At 45.0% G+C, this 19,260-nt stretch overlaps 1 protein-coding gene across 4 annotated transcripts in view; it reads left to right on the top strand.

The window, feature by feature from the left end:
- Window positions 1-15,235: 15,235 nt before the first annotated feature.
- LOC111852699 (growth factor receptor-bound protein 10-like) overlaps window positions 15,236-19,260 on the top strand; it is a 41,208-nt gene continuing 37,183 nt past the window's right edge. For 2 of the 4 annotated variants that reach the window (XM_023828897.2, XM_072705706.1), the window contains exon 1: window positions 15,237-15,424. The gene's annotated coding sequence lies outside the window, so the exon portion shown is untranslated. Of the gene's footprint in view, window positions 15,425-15,447; window positions 15,768-19,260 lie in introns of those variants that run through there. The other 2 variants (XM_023828917.2, XM_023828908.2) reach the window with 2 other exon arrangements.

The following is a 19,260-nucleotide window of genomic DNA, read 5'->3' as shown; positions in this document are numbered from 1 at the left end:
GCCTCCACATACGTGCTTCAAGGTGAACGTGTCTCCAGTGCCTCCACATACGTGCTTCAAGGTGAACGTGTCTCCAGTGCCTCCACATACGTGCTTCAAGGTGAACGTGTCTCCAGTGCCTCCACATACGTGCTTCAAGGTGAACGTGTCTCCAGTGCCTCCACATACGTGCTTCAAGGTGAACGTGTGTCCAGTGCCTCCACATACGTGCTTCAAGGTGAACGTGTCTCCAGTGCCTCCACATACGTGCTTCAAGGTGAACGTGTCTCCAGTGCCTCCACATACGTGCTTCAAGGTGACTCGGATCTCCCGCGCAGTTTGATTACAAGCCCTAAACGGATCCTCCAGTTTCAGCTTAAAACTTATGATGAACATGCTCTACATTTTCTGCCCCGTGTCACACAATCGACCCATGAGTTTATCCGAGGGCCGCTTCGTCCTGAGGCTCTCTTTCTCCGCCCGTCGCCCCTTTTCACCATCATCTCTAATGAGATATGAGCCAGTTTTAGAGATGCCTGGATCCACACATCCAGGCTCAGACACCAATGAATCAAACAGTGGCCAAATGACCGGTGACTCATCTGGATGCGGCCCGGGTGGGGGTGGGGGTAGAAGGGGTAAAATAACAGACAAACCTTGTTCTGACTGTAAGACATGAATTGCATGGTTGTGAATAATGCATTTGTCGTGGAAAGTGAAAGGCCTCTTTGATTTGACCGTAGTGTTTAAGCAGGCCTCAGTCGGGGCAGACTGGGAGCCTGGATGACATGGTGGGGATGGGAGTAAGTGACTGATGGTGTTTGTCGGCTTTACACGTCCTTGGTATTGTTTACATGCGTTTGGTTTTGATTGGCTGACAGCCATGCACAGCCAAATACCTCCCCCGCTTCTCTCGTTTTTATTTCATTTTGATTGGCTGTGAGCCATGCACGGCCCAATACCACCCCGCCTCCTTACTTTTTATGTAATTTTGATTGGATGTAAGCCACCTAGACTCTGATACCTCCATCACCTCCAAAGTTTTTAATCCAATTTTGAATGGGTGTGAGTCACGTAGAATGTGACACCCATTCATCGAGTTGTGAAAATAGATACATATATTAGCTAAAATGTCGGATAAATATATCACAACCTAATTTCACATTCCAACAGAATCTTCCTTAAGGTAACTTCACCTCCTTCCCCACGACCCTTGGGGGTAGTAAAAATTAAAACCATCTGTCAAGAAAGTGGCCTGGTTTGGGTGATTCACTGGTGTGACAAAGGGCACGTGACCCCCCCCCCCCCCCCCTCTCATTGCAGCAGAGAGCAGCAAATTGATCCTTCAAGGCCTTCGGGCAAGTTTGCCTTATTGTGCTGCATTTTCCCATGTGGGGGTCATCATAGTGGCTGTTCGTATTTTCAAAATGACAAGATATTACCCCCCCCCCCCCTAAAAGAAAAAAAACACACACACTGGTGATATGCATCCTTCTGGACATTCTTTGCAGAACTGGGCATTCTGACGACTCATGGGAACCGATTGCATCATTTGAACCCAGCTGCAGTACTTATTAGGACCGCCAGGGGGTGCTTTTCACACTTCGCTATGGGAAACCAAAAGATGTTTTTTTTTCTGTCATGCACGCAAGAATCTCCATGTATGCATTTTCCCACTAATATTTAAAGTACTTTATTCCTGCATTGGCTGCTTTTCCAGGCTCTCACAGATGTTCTCTAAATATGTGCATGATTTAAAATTGTTCTGCGGCAGATTTGTTAACAAGTTTACAATGTGTTCTGTTTGTGCAGCAGTATGCTGGCGTCAAATTTAAACCTCACTCAACAGGAAAAAAAAAGGAATTCTCCACTGCAGAGGACTGACACACACGCACACGTACGCACACATCTCCATGTTTTTGTAAGACCCTTGGGTACAGCCTTGTAGGCCAGTGTGCCAGATTTAGTACAGAAATAATTTGAATTTAGCGCAGTGCCCAAGTCCTGCCAGGATTCCGTCAGGATTAACAAAACAGTCGTTAATTAATCCCTCCTAGAGGAGTCAACACACCATCAAGAAAATTACTCCAGAAAATATTATGACTTGTGATTAATTGTGAAAAACAAACCGTGAACATCAACTTGGTGCATAAATGTGACAGAAAACAACCCTTTGCTCGCCTTCAGCTGACCAAGAAGTGTGAGATGTGAGTGCGGCCGTGTGTGAGATATTAAGCGTGACACAGGACTGCCTCCCTGTAATGAATGCCGGGCCGTCTTTGTACCTCCTTAAATTAGTTAGACTCGTACACTCATTGTGAACGGCGTGACGTCCGCGCTGCACGCCACATTTCACGAGCGCTGTCGAGGAAACGAGCGGCGTCACGCACGTCGTGCCCCCCCCCCCCCTTCTCACTGCACCATGGCCCCCGCACCGTGAATGTGGAGCAAAGTTGAAGCCACGACTAGAGGCAAGACGAAGAGTGAGCTGAACGTGTTACTGTGCCAAACTGCAGTACTGCTCCCTGGTGCGGCCAGGATGCTGGCTTGGCCACATAGTGTATAATTACTGAGGTCTGTGTGGGTATATTATAGCTCTCCATGCCAAGCAAATGGAATCGTGCATCGCCTGCAGTGGATTATGGGTTATGAGGTTAAGTGAACAGGACTCCCTGGCATTCAGCATGATAGGTCAGGCTGCACCGTGGCAGAGTGGACTTGTTAGCCCTTTGGAAGGATGTTCAGCCCTCTTGCCCCCAGCCTGGCAAAATTTGCCTACTTGTGAACAGTGATTTTTTTTTTTTACCAAGACGGGTAACATCTTTCAAAGAGGAAGCAAGCTCTTCCTTTGAGGTCTGCAGTAGTTTCATTATAAAAGGCTGTGGTTTAAAGCAAATGGTGCTGTTTAATGTCGTTCATTGCCTGGCAGTGAGGGCCTGGACACAGACTCTGTACCCATAAACTGGGGACTTCCGCCTCTCCATCACGGCAGCCAGACTTGGTATTTATCCTGTAGCTGTGAAATGTCACCTCATCGCAAACTTTCTGCCACATAGATGTCTTTCTGGGGCAGCAGGATGCATACTTGTTAAAGGCATGCAATAGTAACCAGAAGGTTAGAGGTTCAAGTCCCCGTGGTTGTTCACACCCTTGAGTACCTTAATTGCCCCAGTGAACAGATTAAAAGAACAAATTAATAAAAATGAGTAATTTGCTCTCACTGGTACGTTTTAGCGGTTTGTTCAGTACCATTTCGTATCATTTAAGGTTCTGATGGGCCACAGGGTTTTCTCAGAGAGGCTCCGATGTTCCTCATGCTTTAAGTGGGTTTTTCTTCCTCGATGTCCTGCAGGGTCACTGGCAGCTTCGCACTCTCGCAGTGGGCGTGGTTTCGGTGCTGCTGTAATGTACCGTCCTGAGTTTGCCGACTCACGTACAAAATGTCCTGCCCAGAAACTGTGTGTTCTCTGTTGCCATGCAGAGCATGATGTCACACCGGATGGGTCATGAGACGAAGCTCCCGCCCCCTGCTTTTCATGGCTCTGATCCAGCACTCCTATTGGGGGACTGACTGGTTGTCCACACAACAAAGTGAACAGGGTCGAGCTCGGGTGACAGTCAGTTCTATGACATGCTGTAACAGTTAACAGTTGTTGGCAGGGTGCATTCTGGATGTTTGCATGATTATTACAGCACTTAACTTGGTGTGTTACCTGTTGTCATTACATTAAGCTCACATTCGGGCCACTGATATCCCTCCAGTTTAAAAGTGCTGCCAGGCCTTGTGTTAGGTTGGGCAGGCAGCCTCATTGTCCATTTAAGCACACAGCACTGTGAGGAGGTTCAAAGCACCATGAGAGAGCGCACAACATTTTGGAGTGGCCCTGAGCATTATGGGTAGGCACACAGAACCATGAAGAGGCCCAAAGAATTATGGGTAAGTGTACAGTTATCAATAGGCCCTAAGCATTCTGGGTAGGCGGACAGAACAGTGGTGAGGCCCTAAGGATTATGGGCGTGTACACACGCTTATCAATAGGCCCTAAGCATTATGGGTAAGCACACACCCTTATCAATAGGCCCTAAGCATTATGGGTAAGCACACATCCTTATCAATAGGCCTAAGCATTATGGGTAAGCACACACCCTTTTCAATAGGCCCTAAGCATTATGGGTAAGCACACATCCTTATCAATAGGCCTAAGCATTATGGGTAAGCACACCACTTGATTCCACCTGAATCCCTGCCTGCCAGCCCCTCCCTCAGAGGGAGAGCAGACCACACCTCTGTGCCTCTGAACGGTGCAAACTCATGGGGCAGTCACTCTCTGCTGTCAGTCATTTGCGGGTCAGACAGTGAAATATTTAGTGTTCCTGACAGCGGGAAGGAACAAGACCAGTTTTAATACACACTGCAGTGGAGAATCTCGCTAGAGAATGTCACTGGAGAATGTCACCTCACCCCTTCCAGCCGGTGCTTCCTGTTACGTTGGCCCTCACAGTATCCGACTCTGGCTGATTCTTCAGCAAAGGAATTTAAAGAATTAAAAGAGGGGAAAAACATCTTTGGTTTTAATAATTCCCAGCAATTTTCCCTCTCGCTCTTTCACTGCCAGAGACATTTGCTTCATTTTTCAGGGTTTGGAAAATGTTGGCAGGACCCAATAAGAGAGGAGCCAGATGTATGACATCATGGATTCTGGTCGAACTGTGACGGGTTTACGAATTAGGCCGTAATTATGTTCTTCCATTTTCCTAAGCATGTCCTACAGCTTGTAGGTTTGTATTGTTTGTGACGTTTGGTGTTACTCTTCTGAATGGAGCGTCTGGGTCCTAGGCCTCCCACACCGGGTGGTTCCGGGTGGTTCCACTGAAGCTGTTTCCACAATTAAATACCAAGCAAAAAGGCTGAGAACATTCAGCCAAATAATAAACCAATTTTATACCATCCATCCATCCATTTATGTACCTTTCTTTTGCAAATAGATTTCAGATTGTATTTAAATCATACTAGTCAAAATCACCAGTTTGAAAAAGGGATGAATTATGCTCATGATCAACAATGTTCAAGAGAGAAATTCAAAACTTTGTTGCCATTTGTACAAGTACGGGTACAAGTACAATGAAATTCTTACTTGCGATTCCCCCTGCAGACTTAGGTAGCATCAAACATAGTGAACTATACATACAATAAGTACAAAACAATATATTCAATATACATACAGTAGGTGCAACAAACATACAATATATACAGCATACACAATATACACTGTACATACCCAACAGCATGCAAATACCAGGATTTTTAGGTTATAAATAGGACGGAAATGTTATATGAATGTAATCAATATTACGTAAATGGTATCTGGCCAACCATTAGACTATCAGGTAGATCTGTGGAGCTCTCTGCTGTAGAGGTGCCACATTCCATGTGGACATATACCGCGCCCCCCCCCTCCCCCTTCCCCCGCCCAGTGTCAAGAACAAAAGTATTTGGAAGACAGTCCCTGATGTGAATCTGAAGGTAGTCTGTGGTTGGTTCTCTGGGCATGGTGATGGAGATGGTGTCACCCTTCTCTGCACCTTCTGCCCCCATCCATCCCCTCCATGTCCGCCTTTCCTGACGCCATGCACTGAGAACTAAGGTCTCTTTTTGTTTAATTTGCAGACCACTGACAGTCATCTGCCTCCCGTTTCCTTCCTTTTTTCTGTTCTTGGCTCACTAATCATGACATTCCTACTCTCTAACAACCTTTTCACCCTGTGATTTATCGCCTCCTGCTGCTTCATCACCAGACCCTCACTTCCTCCGCCCTCATTGCCTCATCTGATCTTTCTCTACCTCCACCCTCCCCAGACTTTCTTCATCTTTCTCCTGGTGTCTGGTGAAGCTGTTAAACGCTCAGTGTATGTTTAAGCTCTCCTGTTTGTCCGGAAGCTCTGCCAGGGGCTTGACATCCGTCTTATCTTCAGCAGCTCGTGGGATATCAGCCAGTTTCTCGGTGAAAATAGGACTCTGCGCTCAGATGGGCCAGGGCTGGACTGTGGGAATCTCACACCCTGGCTTAGTCATCATAGGTAAAGTTGTCAAACACATGTAGACCATCAGAGCTGTTGTTATAACTGTTTCCAAAAAGTATGTTTCCATAAATCTCCTGGCCTAGTTGTATAGTATTTTAACGACAAATGGACAGGATTTGAAGTGAAAATGCTTTGATGGGAGACACAGCCATTATGATGCCTGATCTTTAAATGATGTTCAGACTGTGGGCCAGGAGTATTGACCATCCTGTTTGCTATTTGAATGTCTTCTCAAGCTGCTTGGCCTTGTTGCCCCCTTGTGACTATGTCTGTACGAACTTGTGTCTGTCGTCCCTGGTTGGGCATCCCCTCATCCCAATGTGTCTTCAGGTTCTGTCTTCCCTCACCATGTGTCAGTCGTCCCTGGTTGGACATCCCCTCATCCCAATGTGTCTTCAGGTTCTGTCTTCCCTCACCATGTGTCAGTCGTCCCTGGTTGGGCATCCCCTCATCCCAATGTGTCTTCAGGTTCTGTCTTCCCTCACCATATGTCAGTCGTCCCTGGTTGGGCATCCCCTCATCCCAATGTGTCTTCAGGTTCTGTCTTCCCTCACCATGTGTCAGTCGTCCCTGGTTGGACATCCCCTCATCCCAATGTGTCTTCAGGTTCTGTCTTCCCTCACCATGTGTCAGTCGTCCCTGGTTGGACATCCCCTCATCCCAATGTGTCTTCAGGTTCTGTCTTCCCTCACCATGTGTCAGTCGTCCCTGGTTGGACATCCCCTCATCCCAATGTGTCTTCAGCTTCTGTCTTCCCTCACCATGTGTCAGTCGTCCCTGGTTGGACATCCACTCACCCCCCATCTTGCTGTCATTCTCCTGCTGTCTGTAGGTATGGTTGGCTTTCTCCTTCTCGTACCCCTTTCTCTCCAGAGCTCCTTCTACTGATCCCAAATGACATTAGCTTTGTGTCAGGCTCACATCAGCTGGGTGACATCTCCATCACTTCTGTACACTTCTGTTACCCCTGCTTGCAAGTATCCTACTAATTTTACCTGCCTGTCAAAATAATACATGTTGAATCGTTGCCGTTGTTACAAAGGTACTATGTGTTTACAGATTTAAATAATGAGAAATCAGTTGTAATACAAAAAACGCAAACATTATAATGAATTATGTATCCAATCCTCCATCTGTCTTCTAACTCCCTATCTTGGTCAGGATCACAAGGAGTCTTAGAGTCTATTCCAGGCAGCAGAGGGTCCGAGGCTGGGGTACACCCTGGATGGGATGTCAGTCCATCAGAGTGCAACTATGTGTAAAAATAGTATTTATTTTTTAAATCCCGTTTTACCGTAATAGACCATGATTACCATTATGAATCAGGGTTTTAAACGGTTTGCAGTCGTGGTCTGTGGTTTGTAGCAATAAACTGTAATTACCAATTATAAAATATGGTTATGCAAAAGTAGCCACAATCAAAAGATGAAATATTTTCCCCGTTGGAGAGTAGAAGTGGCTCAGTTTGACTCCTGCCTCAGAGGTGGGGAGTGGGAGTATTTGAGTAGCCTGAGCTGGAAAGTGTGACAGCAGAGTTGAGTCATTCAGATCAGCGCCTAGACACTCCCCGGGCTCTGCCACTCTCATTCACCTATTACATGATCTGAAAACTTTGCGTGTGAACAAAACCTACTATTATTATATAAAATGTCAGAAAAATGATTCCACTTTGTAAAGGTTCACAGACCAGCCGATGTACAATAAATCTTTAGTGAGCGAGAGTGGATCTTTACAGCACCAAACAGAGACTCAATCTCAGTTCTTGCCAACCTCTTAAAATGTGCCCCATGCATTGGTCAGTGCTGAACACACCTTCAGAGCTTGTGCTACCGCTGCTATCTGCATGCTGTCAGTCAGCCAATCGTGAGGATCACTCAATACATGCACGAATATACTCTGTATAAACAGCACCTGTGGCTGTTCTCCCCTCCGAGGTCCAAGGGCATTTACACACAGTGAGTTCTTGAACTTTTGAGGAGAACATCGCTGCTAATGCTGCATTCCTTTTTCCTCTGAGGTCGGAGGTCGGAGCTGGGGATGACATCACTCCTGAGTTAATCGTGTTCCAGTACAACAACTCAGAGAGCTATTTAGCAATACCAGTTCTAGCTAGATTCATCGTTAGCTATTGTTAGCAATTCCATTTAATAACAGCACATTGCGTAGTGGCATGTTCACAGATAGCGGTTGGACAGTACTGTATGTAAGACCAATTTAAAGAGACACAAATAAGACATAAGTGTTAATAAACAGTATAAAACTACAGCTTCCACTTCTGTTGATATAGGCTGCGGCCATCCTGAATTCTGAGGTTTTTTCATTTATTCATTTTATTTATCCTTTATTTCGCCAGGAAGGTTCCATTGAGATACAATATCTCCTCTTCCAGGAAGTCCTGGCCAAGATGGCAACAAATAAGAAAAAAGACAAAAGTTCCATATACATACATCCGACTTTCTAAGTCAGAATTCCAACTTCAGGAAGCGTTCCCATTGAAATTTCCGACTAGGAAATTCTGACTTCCGAGTTCAAATGGAACGCAGCATAACTTCAGGAGTATCTCACCAAGACCAAATAGCGCTATCATACTTTAACTCAGATAAGGGGAGGTGCTGAACATTCCTACAGAACATCGCAAATGGCTAATGAATGATTCTGACTGGGAGTTCTGTGCTAGTATTCAGAGGAACCTCAATATTTTGCACAATAACCAATCAAATTTTTTGTTGATCAAAATAACATCAAGGAAGGATGGGCATCTGGATGGTAGACACCACACTTCCAGCCACAGGCCTCCTGAAAATCTGCTCTGAGATTTTGAAGGGGCAGTCGGACCCACCCGGACCTTCTTCTGGGCAGGAAGATGATCATCTGGAGGAAACCAGACACGTTCTAACATCTCACCTGTCAAAGAAGGTTTCCCTGTTGCCCCGTGTATCGCCCTCCGTCATCACTACTTTACAGAACACACAGACACAACAATCTATGTGGCTCATTGGCATATAAGAGCCCTTAATACTCCAAAATGCTAAATGCTTGATATTTTGGTTTTGGTTGAATGTTGAATTAAATGTTTTTGAAAGTGATTCAGTATGAATTGGTGCTGATGAGATGATTCACAATGAGATGGAGAATAAGAGGGACAAGTGCATTAAACTAATTTGCACAATTTAAATAAAAACAGTAGGGTTATGGCTATATTGTTGTGCGTCCTTGTGGTGGACGTGAAGGAGTTGTGTGTTGTTCTGGTGAGTCTTCCAGAAAAAACCTTTCAATTAATCACTTTTCAATGGCCAATGCTGAGAGGTTTGGTGTTCCGGAGCCTTCCGTGTTTCATGGTCCATGCCATGTAAGGAGTGGGTGGGATTTTCAGCTCTTAGTAAATAAAAATAGTGTTGTCTATAATAATTTGAGACTCGAACCCTGATCTTACAAATTAACACCTTTTAAAGCAAACTGTGCCTCATTCCCAAGACCAAAGAAAATCCCTCTTTTACTTAAAAAAAGGTTTTAATTATTTTCATTATCGCACTACAGCTGCGTTGGCTTCTTATAATCTGAAAGCCCTGCCCTGAGACATTCCTTTGAAGTTTCTTTATTGTTAATCTTACCCTGAGACAAAATTTTAACCTTTAACCCCGGGGTGTTCATTTTCACACCCCCGTTTTTCACAGACTGAGCCGTAAGCTAAAAAATTTTATTCTCTTTTGGATCTGAAATATGAACCATGTTGGACTTCGTGTGATAACGTGATAACGCCTGGCTCAAAATGAAAATTAGTAACAGATCATGTGAGTGACCCCATTTCTTGTCTGAAGATTATATCAAAAGCAGCTTAACCCTTTCAGGGGTTAGACGTCTTCAGAGCAGTTCAGCTCAAAGTCAATGGTACAACAGCAGGTTCCTCCGGGGACTGGACCCAGCAACCTGCACACAGCCCTCAGTTAGTGGCTGTCCCTCTGCGTGCTGACTCTGTTCTCTGTTGCACACATTGGATATCTGTGTTGTTTAGTAACAGCTGTCAGTATTGGTCATCTGTTTTCAGTTAACTAAACTCAGTTTACTAAAGTCTTTTGAAAATACTTACAGCACTGATCAAATTATGACTGGATAAACCCTTATGGGACAACTTTAAGAATACTTCTTATTCCTGATGAATTAATAACAAATGGCATGACTTATAATGAATCTCTAGCACTATAATTTGAGCTTGCCAATAAGTCTGTAATGAGCACACTGGCAGCTGCAGAGTGTTTGGTGACCCTGAAGATGCACCAGGTCATGCTTGACTCACACTAACTCGAACTCTGTCTCACTCTCGCCTGCGTCCATCACTGCTCAGAATAAGGGCATCTCTTTCAGTAAGGATCTGGACACATCTGAGAAGATTTGCCGATATCATGCTTTTGCAGAAAAGGGACGTTCCCCATCATCTGGTCTGCTCCAGATTTTGAAAACATACAAGAATCATACTCAGACCCACAGGTTTTAAAACGTAATGTGACACGTTTCTAATAAAAGAGTCACATATCCTAATGATGCTTTAAGTGCAAGTGTTTACATAACAAAGCTTATATGGTGTTTATGATTATATAAATCAGCACAAATTAAGTTTTCAAAACATTAAATGCATGTCTTATATTACAACATATGCTGGGTTCATTGGCTAATGACAGGGTTGGTCCTCTGTTTGAATTATGGCCCATTGAATGCTCTTCACCTTAAAAGATCCTGGAATTGACCCTGCTGTCACCTCACACCTTGGGGTCTGGGGGTTCAGATCCCACACCTTGTGTGTGTGTGTGTGTGTGTGTATGGGGGGGTCGCATGTTCTCCCAGGGTTGCATGAGTTTCCTCCATGTGCTCCTGTTTCACTCCACAGTCCAAAGACATGCAGATATGCAGATAAATGAGTATGTCTAATTCTTCCTTAGTGTGTGTACCCTGTGATGGCCTGGCATGCCATTTTACGGCAGGCTGAGGGTCTCTGTGACCCCATATTGGATCAGACCATTTAGCAGGATGGATGGGGGTGAGATTTAATGAACAGGCTGTTTATATTAGGGGCTCTCTTAAAAGCAGACCTTCAGGTAAAGATCACAGGGTGAATGCCCCTCCTTGATTTCAAGAGGTCTGTAAGTGTCCAAAAATCCCCCTCCCCCCCTTTAAAATCAAACATACGTTTTATCTGAAACATGTATATATAGCACAATGAAGGTTGTCTAGGTAATTTTTAAATCCACATATATTAATATATATTAATTCATAGAAGATCTTGCACAAAAACAGTGAAAGTGGAAAAAAAACAGAATACCCACATACTTCACTTTTGACATTTTCAAAGGGATTCCTATGTTTATCAAGCAAAGCAGAAGACGTTGACTTTTCTCAGTGCCCTGTATTTATTTAATGTGAAAGTCTGAAACAAAGTGCTTTGCTGCAAAGAGGTCTCTGTTACTCTTCCCTTCTTTGATCGTATAACTGTGACATGACTTTCCATTGCTCCCAAACATGGCGAAAGGTCACACCAAGCAAGTCAAATTACTTGTTGACCCAAACTGTGTTGACTTTCAGTGGGAAGTTGCTGATATCTGTTTCACACAGACATAAACACCTTATTTTATTTTCCCAACCGTGTCAGGCACACTGGCAGACAGCCATGTTTGTAATACTGCTTGGGGTCCTTCCCTGGCTCTCCGAAGCTTGCCAGAGGTCTTTCACATGAAGTGCAAGTGGTGAAGTGCTGAATGTATTGAAATGCATATGTAGAGAGTTCTGGTAAAATTGGCAGTGCAATCGCAACACCGGCCAGGTCACAGTGAGCTGACGATGATACTTACCAAAGGCGATGCCAGCTGATCTACTCAAGACGTCGCAGGAACTTTGCAAGCACCACGAGATCTCAAGGGATCTATTTATGTGATTTTCAGATGTAACCTCCTGAGACCCCACCCATTCATTTACAGTATGTCCATTGTAGTGGACATTTTGTTTTTGCACCTATCTTTTCCCTGATGTTAGGAAACGTATTTATTCCTGTTGTGCACTAAAGAGGACATGCTGTGAAATTAAAAATAAAAATTAATTTGAAAAAATCTAAATTGTAAGATGTCTTATTTCCTCCAAAGACAAATAACCTAAAATTGAAGGACACTTTTTTCCCTTGGGTCTCAGGAGGATATCTGCTAACTGACCAACATGAACAAAAATGTTCAGTGCCAGATGACCATCATCAGAAAAAATTCAGCTGCATTTTCCTGCTTGTTTAGGGCAGCTTTAGTGGAAATTCATTACCTAAATATAGCAATTTCGCAGCAGAGCATAATAATCTATTACAATCAGATCAATGACTGTTTTAAGGTTTTGGTTGTCTGGCGCGAGGTCCAGGAGCTACCTGCATTTAGTGGAGGAACCTTCCGGCATGTCTGTTAAGCCTGTGAGGTTTATAATGATTAGGCCGGTAACGATGTGAGATTGACACTTGACAGAAATGACGGCTGTCCCCACAGACAGAGTCGCTTGGCTTTTATAGGTCTGTTTATAACTCGGCCTTGTCGAAAACAGGACCAGGCCCGGAGCGCTCTGCGCCTCTCTGGATTTAGCTCAGCGCAGGCCCATAAAGGCTGTTATTACTGTCTGGTTTGTCCAGTGGGACAAAACGGGATCTCCGGGGACATTTCCCAGAGATCACAGAGCGTAGCGAAGGGACCGGGGGATGCGTAGTGTCCCATGCAAGCGCTGGGAGTCTCACCTCTGGCACGTTGCTATACTTTATCACACATAGCGAAAGGAGGCAGTCGATGGATCTGTTCACTTCTACCTGTTTCACTGCATCTCACTGCACTGGTATTTCAAATAACCTAAGAAGTAAGAAGTGTTAAAATGTTTTAATAACCCGACCCATCAAGCTTTGTACGGTTTTAGTTTTAGCAAATTAATTTTTAAGAAATGTATTAATCTACTCTAAGCACATGACTCCTCAGTGTAAGAGGAGGCCACCTCATGGCACTGGAGTAGAGGAGACAGTGGGGTCACCCAGTCCCAGGAGCAATTGGGGTTAAGGGCCTTGCTCAAGGGCCCAATGGTGGGATCACTCTGCTGACCCAGGGATATGAACCAGCAACCTTATGAGTCCAATCTCACAGAGTCCACCACCCCCCTCCCCCCAAACAAATATATATTTCTTCTGTCATACTTTGTTGGTCTGTGCATAATTCCATATATGTTATATAGTTTTGATGTCTTAAAAATTATTCAAAAATGTAGAGAAACCTTTGTATAGGTAGGTTTTTCCAAACTTTCGACTGGTACTCAGTGTTACTGAGGACTTACATAATAGAGGATCAAGAAACCCTGAAGAAGTGTGCCGGGGGCGGGTGAGGGGGGGCAGGGAGGGGGGGTGACCGAAAACCTCCAGCAGTGCTGAGCTACACTTGCGGACAGGCGGCTCCCCTGACACTGTGCAGAGCTCCTGGCACGATCTCATCCCATAATTAGGTGTTCCCTGGAGAAGGAGAAGCATCACCACTCGCAGTGACATTCAGATTCCTGCTGGTTTTGGGAAGAACGGACTGTGCCGGATTTCAAGGCGGACGCTCAAGCCATCCCGGGGCCACGGGCATCGGGCCACAGAGCACAGACACGGGGGCAGCTGCAGGTGGTGTTCGGGAACCCCAGAAAAGCGTCATTGATTCAGGGCTCGGAGCTTTTATGCAGATGTGGACTTTGCTTTTGAAATCGTCAGACTGTGTGTTGGCTTGTGGTCAGATGTGTTGCAGTCATCCAGTCCAAAAGCATGATAAGACTTTCGAAGAAGGGGGGGGCACGGCTGCGCAGTGGATAGCAATGTTGCCTTCATGGGTGTAAATCACAGAGATGGGGGGTTGCAACCCCCCCCCACCCCAATAATTAAAACCAGGCAATACTACCCCCAGAACCCCCTTACATGGGTGGAGACCTCACCCCCTAAAATGCTCAACCCAAAGTTATACCCTTGTTTGGCTCACACCACTGGGCCGTTCAGATCCTCCCTGGCTCTATGTGTGGAGTTACATGTTCTTCCCGTGTCGTCATGGGGTTTCCTCCAATCTCTTACCACAGTCCACAAAAACATGTTAAGTTGCCAAATTGTGTGAAGGGTGTGTGTGTTCTACAATGACTTGGTGTCCCATATCGAGTTATCCCCTGCTGTAATCCTTCTGAGATAAGCTCAGTGACACTGCATAGGGAAAGTGAGCATAGAGGATAGATGGATTTTAGAGTGACGTACACTCTCAGAAAAAAAGGATACCAGTTTGTACCTTTTAGGGTACAATAACTTGTCACTGGGGTTGTACCTTTAACTGTATGTAAATGTACCTTTTAGGATGCAGAAATGGACTAAGGGGAACATTTTTGTACCATTGAGGGAACATTAATGTTGTTTGTGGATGTTCCTCTGAGGTACAGTTACTTAAGCGAAGGGTACAATTGATAGACCCTTGAGGGTACAACCTCAGTGACAAGCAAAGGTATACGAAGATGAATTGGTACTCTTTTTTCTGAGACCGTACATAAGACTTAACTAGGATACAGATCTGACCAATGTGTCAATATGCATATACTGTAGAAGTAAATATTTTCATGTATATTGCTCATTCACTGTCAGAAAAAGGGTGCAGTCCTGGTACAATTTTGTTCCCCGAGGTACAAACAACATCACTGTACCCTCAATGGTAGAAAAATATTCCTCAGAGTCCATTTCTGCACACTGTACCTTAAAAGGTATATTTGCTTACAGCTAGGGTACAATGGGAAGACCCTTGAGGGTACAGCCCTCTAGTAGTTATACCCTCAAAGGTACAAATCCACACTATTTTCTCACATTGTTGGGTAGATAATTTCACATTTTCATTGCATATATTCATATATTCAGATTTGAGATCTTAATTAAAACAGTAGGCAGACATCACCAAGTCAGATACCAAGAGTTTGTGTTGTTTGCCTTCTTCAAAATGCGTGTTTTTTATGTAGGCTATATAAATGCCTACATGTGGACTGCGACGGTAAACGTTTCGGCTGCGCACGGCTCAGGGGTTAATGAGTCGGCAGCTCAGGGAGGTGTCTCGCAGGCGAAGGGGAGGAGGGTGCCCGCGAAGAAGGTGGAGTTGTCGCTGTGTCGTTCACCCCCCACCCCACCCCACCCAACCCCGTGTCGGGTTAGTAAACTGAGCGGGGGGTCCGGACGGATCAGCCCGTCCTACACGGGAATGTGAGACGACGGACGCCAAGGAGCGCCTCTCTGACAGCGGCTCGGGGCGCACGGCGAAGCCGGACATCTACGCCTCCCTTCCCGAGTCTCCGCCTCCAGATCTGCCCTGCAGGGGTAAGTATTTCAGCACGTCGTTATCCTCGGTGCTTTTAATCATGATTATCTTAAAGAGACGTGCAGCCTGTGCCTGAACTGCACGTAGATGAAACGTGTTGCGGCTAGTGGGGGCTGGACGAAAACACATGGGGGGTGGATGATCTAAAAATACCTCTCCCCGGAGCGATAATACAACCTGTGTCAGGCCTGTTTGACTTTGAAACTAAACACAGATATGGAGGATTGAATTTTGTCCAGCCCCTCTTCTCACTTTGGCTGAAAGTGGCGAAGAAAAAGTCGGAGCAGTTTAACGCCTGTTTGACAAGCAGGACGGGGGATACGGACGCGTAAAGTTGCCGAGGTAATGTGCGTGTTTGGGGACATCACTTACGACCGGCATCAACTGAGTGTTCTTGAATTATATTTACAAACTGATTTGGCCAGCGGGATCAACACCTGCGCAGATACGGGAGATAAATACATAATATAGACGTATAATGCTCATGTAGCCTGTAGACTTTGCACTTGGCTGGAAAAATGTTTCGCATATTTGACAGATGCATAACAAGTTAGTGGAGTTGACTAAACTTTGCGTTGCTGTCCTGCTGCGGGCTCGTTTCTTGGACCGTGTAAGACATTGTTGGGATTTAGAGACTCCGGCGAGCATAATCAGGAAACGCAGAGTCGGGCTTATAAATAAACTGGTCAGATTCAATACGTATACTAGTGATTTTGTGCGTTTGTCTGTTTTCTGTGGTTATAAGCACTAGTCATACAGCAAATAATCCCGAGACGATATGAAACACTGCCCAAAACATGCGGACAGCCAGTACTAGTACCCAGTAATAAACTTGTGTTTTACGCTTGATCTTTAATGTGAGATCATTTTTGTGGCGTTTAGCCCTTGTTAATTGGGCTTTTAGTCCTACGGTTAAAGTACGAATTCATTAATCGTTTTATTTAAAAGGTGATTGCTTGTTCAAATCCCACAAATTTAACACATTCGGCGTGCCAACAAAAGTCGTCTGTTTTTCTTTGTGTTTGTATGTCTTCTTAAAATAGTATATAAATTATTGTATAAATTGTACCACCCTTGGTTGAATTATTTGTTCGTGTTATAGTACTTAAGTCATGTCCGATTTGGCATCTTCTCTCAGTGTTTAAGCAAGTGTTGCTCCTTAAAACGCTGAGTTTGCCAAAAAGCCCATCCGGCTTGGGACTGGTACCAGTGCAGTACCGAACTTCCAGAGCAGACACTTCAAATCATGCAGATGGCTATTTTGTGTCGTTTTGATTTTGCCGATAGGAATGAAAGTGTCTGTTATAAACAATGTATCAAATTCTCTAAAAAGCTGCCTGCTTTACGGTTAATTTTATGTGAAGTAACGTTGACAGGCTGAGCTGATGGCGAAATTTACTTTGAAATACCAAAGTTGCTGGTTTACCTTGTAAAATCTGTTAAAATGTATGTTAAACGTAGGAATGAACCTCATCCTAAGCTGTATTTTGAACTCAACAAATAAACAGTAACAAATGCCTAAAGTTGTATATGTTTGACCTGGGAGCTCTTTTGTGTTGTTTTTAAACATCTTACAGCCCGGTGTGCATCAGTGTCCCGACGTTTCCACAAGTGCCCCCCCACCCGGCCCCACGTCAGAAATCTGCAGAACTGCAGCCCCTGGACTGACTGTCTTTCCATGTGTATAAACATCTACTCTATTGTCTTCACAGAATTAGCCTTGCTGTCTTTCTCTCCTCCCCTGTTGGACTTTGTAAAAACAGATAAGAAGATTCCAGAGCCTGTTCCAAAACTGCCTGAGATGTATAAGTTATTGTGGACTAAAAGTCCCATATCTCAGCTGTCATTTTGATTCTTATTGGCTAACACCTCGCATAAATTTACATCTGATTAAGTCTGATGCGCAGTAGTGTGGCAGAAAGGTAGCATGCATGTTTCCACGCATCTCCTCAAGTGCACGGCTCTACTTGGCGAGACTGGATAAGAGCAGACATTAGTGTGAGGGGCTCATGTGGTCAAACAGGAAGGTCCATGCAGACACGGACCCTCCTGGGATTCTAGGCTCCTCCAACCATCTGTGGGCCGAGCTACCTGGAGCCCGTATCTTGATCTGCTTCTAAAAACAGGCCGGCGTTTGAGCCCGAGAAGTTTCCATTGTTTGAGGAACGTTATTTCTGCGATGATGGATGGCAAGACCCATTACTGAGGTCTGCTGGGATTTGACAGTCTTCTTGGAGTAGAACAGGCTCTCTAGTCGTAAGTCATTGGAGAATGAAAACAAACTCCATTGCCTTCTACTCATAACATACATCTCAAACACAGCTGTGTTAACTCCAGGTACAGGCCAGCTGGTGCGAATCGGAGGATTTCTGTTGCTTCATTAAATGTGCCATGAAGGCAGGACTTTGCTTCATCTTCTCCGAGATCAGAGTTGACTTCTGTCTAGTGCTGCTCCAGTGCTGTGTTTGATTTTTTTTTGTCTAATTCAGTAGGTATTAAAGAGGGGCGCCTCTCTCTAGTAGGAACTTAGTGCTGCTGGATTCAGAACAAGCCTAACGGCCGGCCCCTAGCCCTCATTCACAACAAGAACACGTTGGAAAGTGTCCATTGTGTAGTTCCAATGTCTAATTGCAGGAAAAAAAAGTCCAAATCCACCGTCTTTGGCTGGCCATTGTGCTCAGATTCATGCAATGTCTGGAGTCTCTGAGAGATGCCTGCACACAGAGACCTTACTCCTGGAATAATAATAAGTTTGCTTCCAATTGAAATGGTGGCTCACTGGTCTCATGCTAGCTCTTCTAGCTCTTTTCAGGTTGAGGCCTCAGCTCCAGACCATTTACCCATTGAAAGCTTTGGGATCAGAGCACTGGCAGCCAGGGCATAATCCTTTGTGCTCTGGATTAACCTTCTAAACCTCAGGCTGCACTGTTTTCCATGTGGACTAAAAGGTTACCTGGTATTTTTTTTTTGTTCAATTTGTGCAACAAGTACAACTTTAGCCTATTGGCTGAAACATTCTGAGCTGCAGTGAGCGTAGGTTCAGTCTCCGTAGCGAGCACTCCTCTCTTGTGGGGGCAGGGTGGGAAATCGGAAAGGTGAGCTGTGTGTCTGAGGGGCATTCGGAGACCGTAGGCATGGCCGGGACTTCGTGGCTGGGGCAGCTGCAGGAACCTGGCACCAGCCTCCTCAGGAGAATTCCTCCAGTTCAGTCTCGCGGATGTGGAAAATACCCGACCGGCTGCTCTTTCGAGAGGCCCGAGTCTGGTGATTCTGAGGGTCACGGATTATATGCTGAGTGGTCTTCGAATAAACATGCTCTCCGGGAACTCTGAAAAGAATGGAGCCAGACTGTGCCAGAACCGCAAGAACCATGCACAAGCGTTGAACCTAGAAGGTCATGTGCATGGTGAAGCAGAAGGTGAAGTCAAGGCCACCTCCCAGTCCTGCATCTCACACATCTGTTGCCTGAGACCCTTGTGTCGCTGAATCCCCTGCCCTAGGAATGGGTGCCTTGTTAATCAGTTTCTGCACTCTGACCCCAGTTTGCCCACCATCGCTGCTTCTATCATTGTTTCCATGAAAGTTGGTTGAAGGTTCACGCAGTTAATCTGTTCTCCTCAAAGCTAGACGCCAGAATTTTTCTTTACAGTAGAAACAGGAAGTTAAATGACAATGGTACCCTGTCTTGGACTGAGGATCACCATAAACACAGTACAGTAGCTGGTCTTGGTGTAATTTTTGTGATGCTATGCTGCTCTTCTCTCGTTTTTTTAATGTACAAAATAAAATGTTGGCTTCATGTTGACTAAAAGGTGAAGCTCTCCCTCCGTCTCGT

Source organism: Paramormyrops kingsleyae, chromosome 23 (assembly GCF_048594095.1).
Source record: "Paramormyrops kingsleyae isolate MSU_618 chromosome 23, PKINGS_0.4, whole genome shotgun sequence".
Classification (NCBI taxonomy): Eukaryota; Metazoa; Chordata; class Actinopteri; order Osteoglossiformes; family Mormyridae; genus Paramormyrops; species Paramormyrops kingsleyae.
This window is presented reverse-complemented; position numbering and strand designations above follow the sequence as displayed.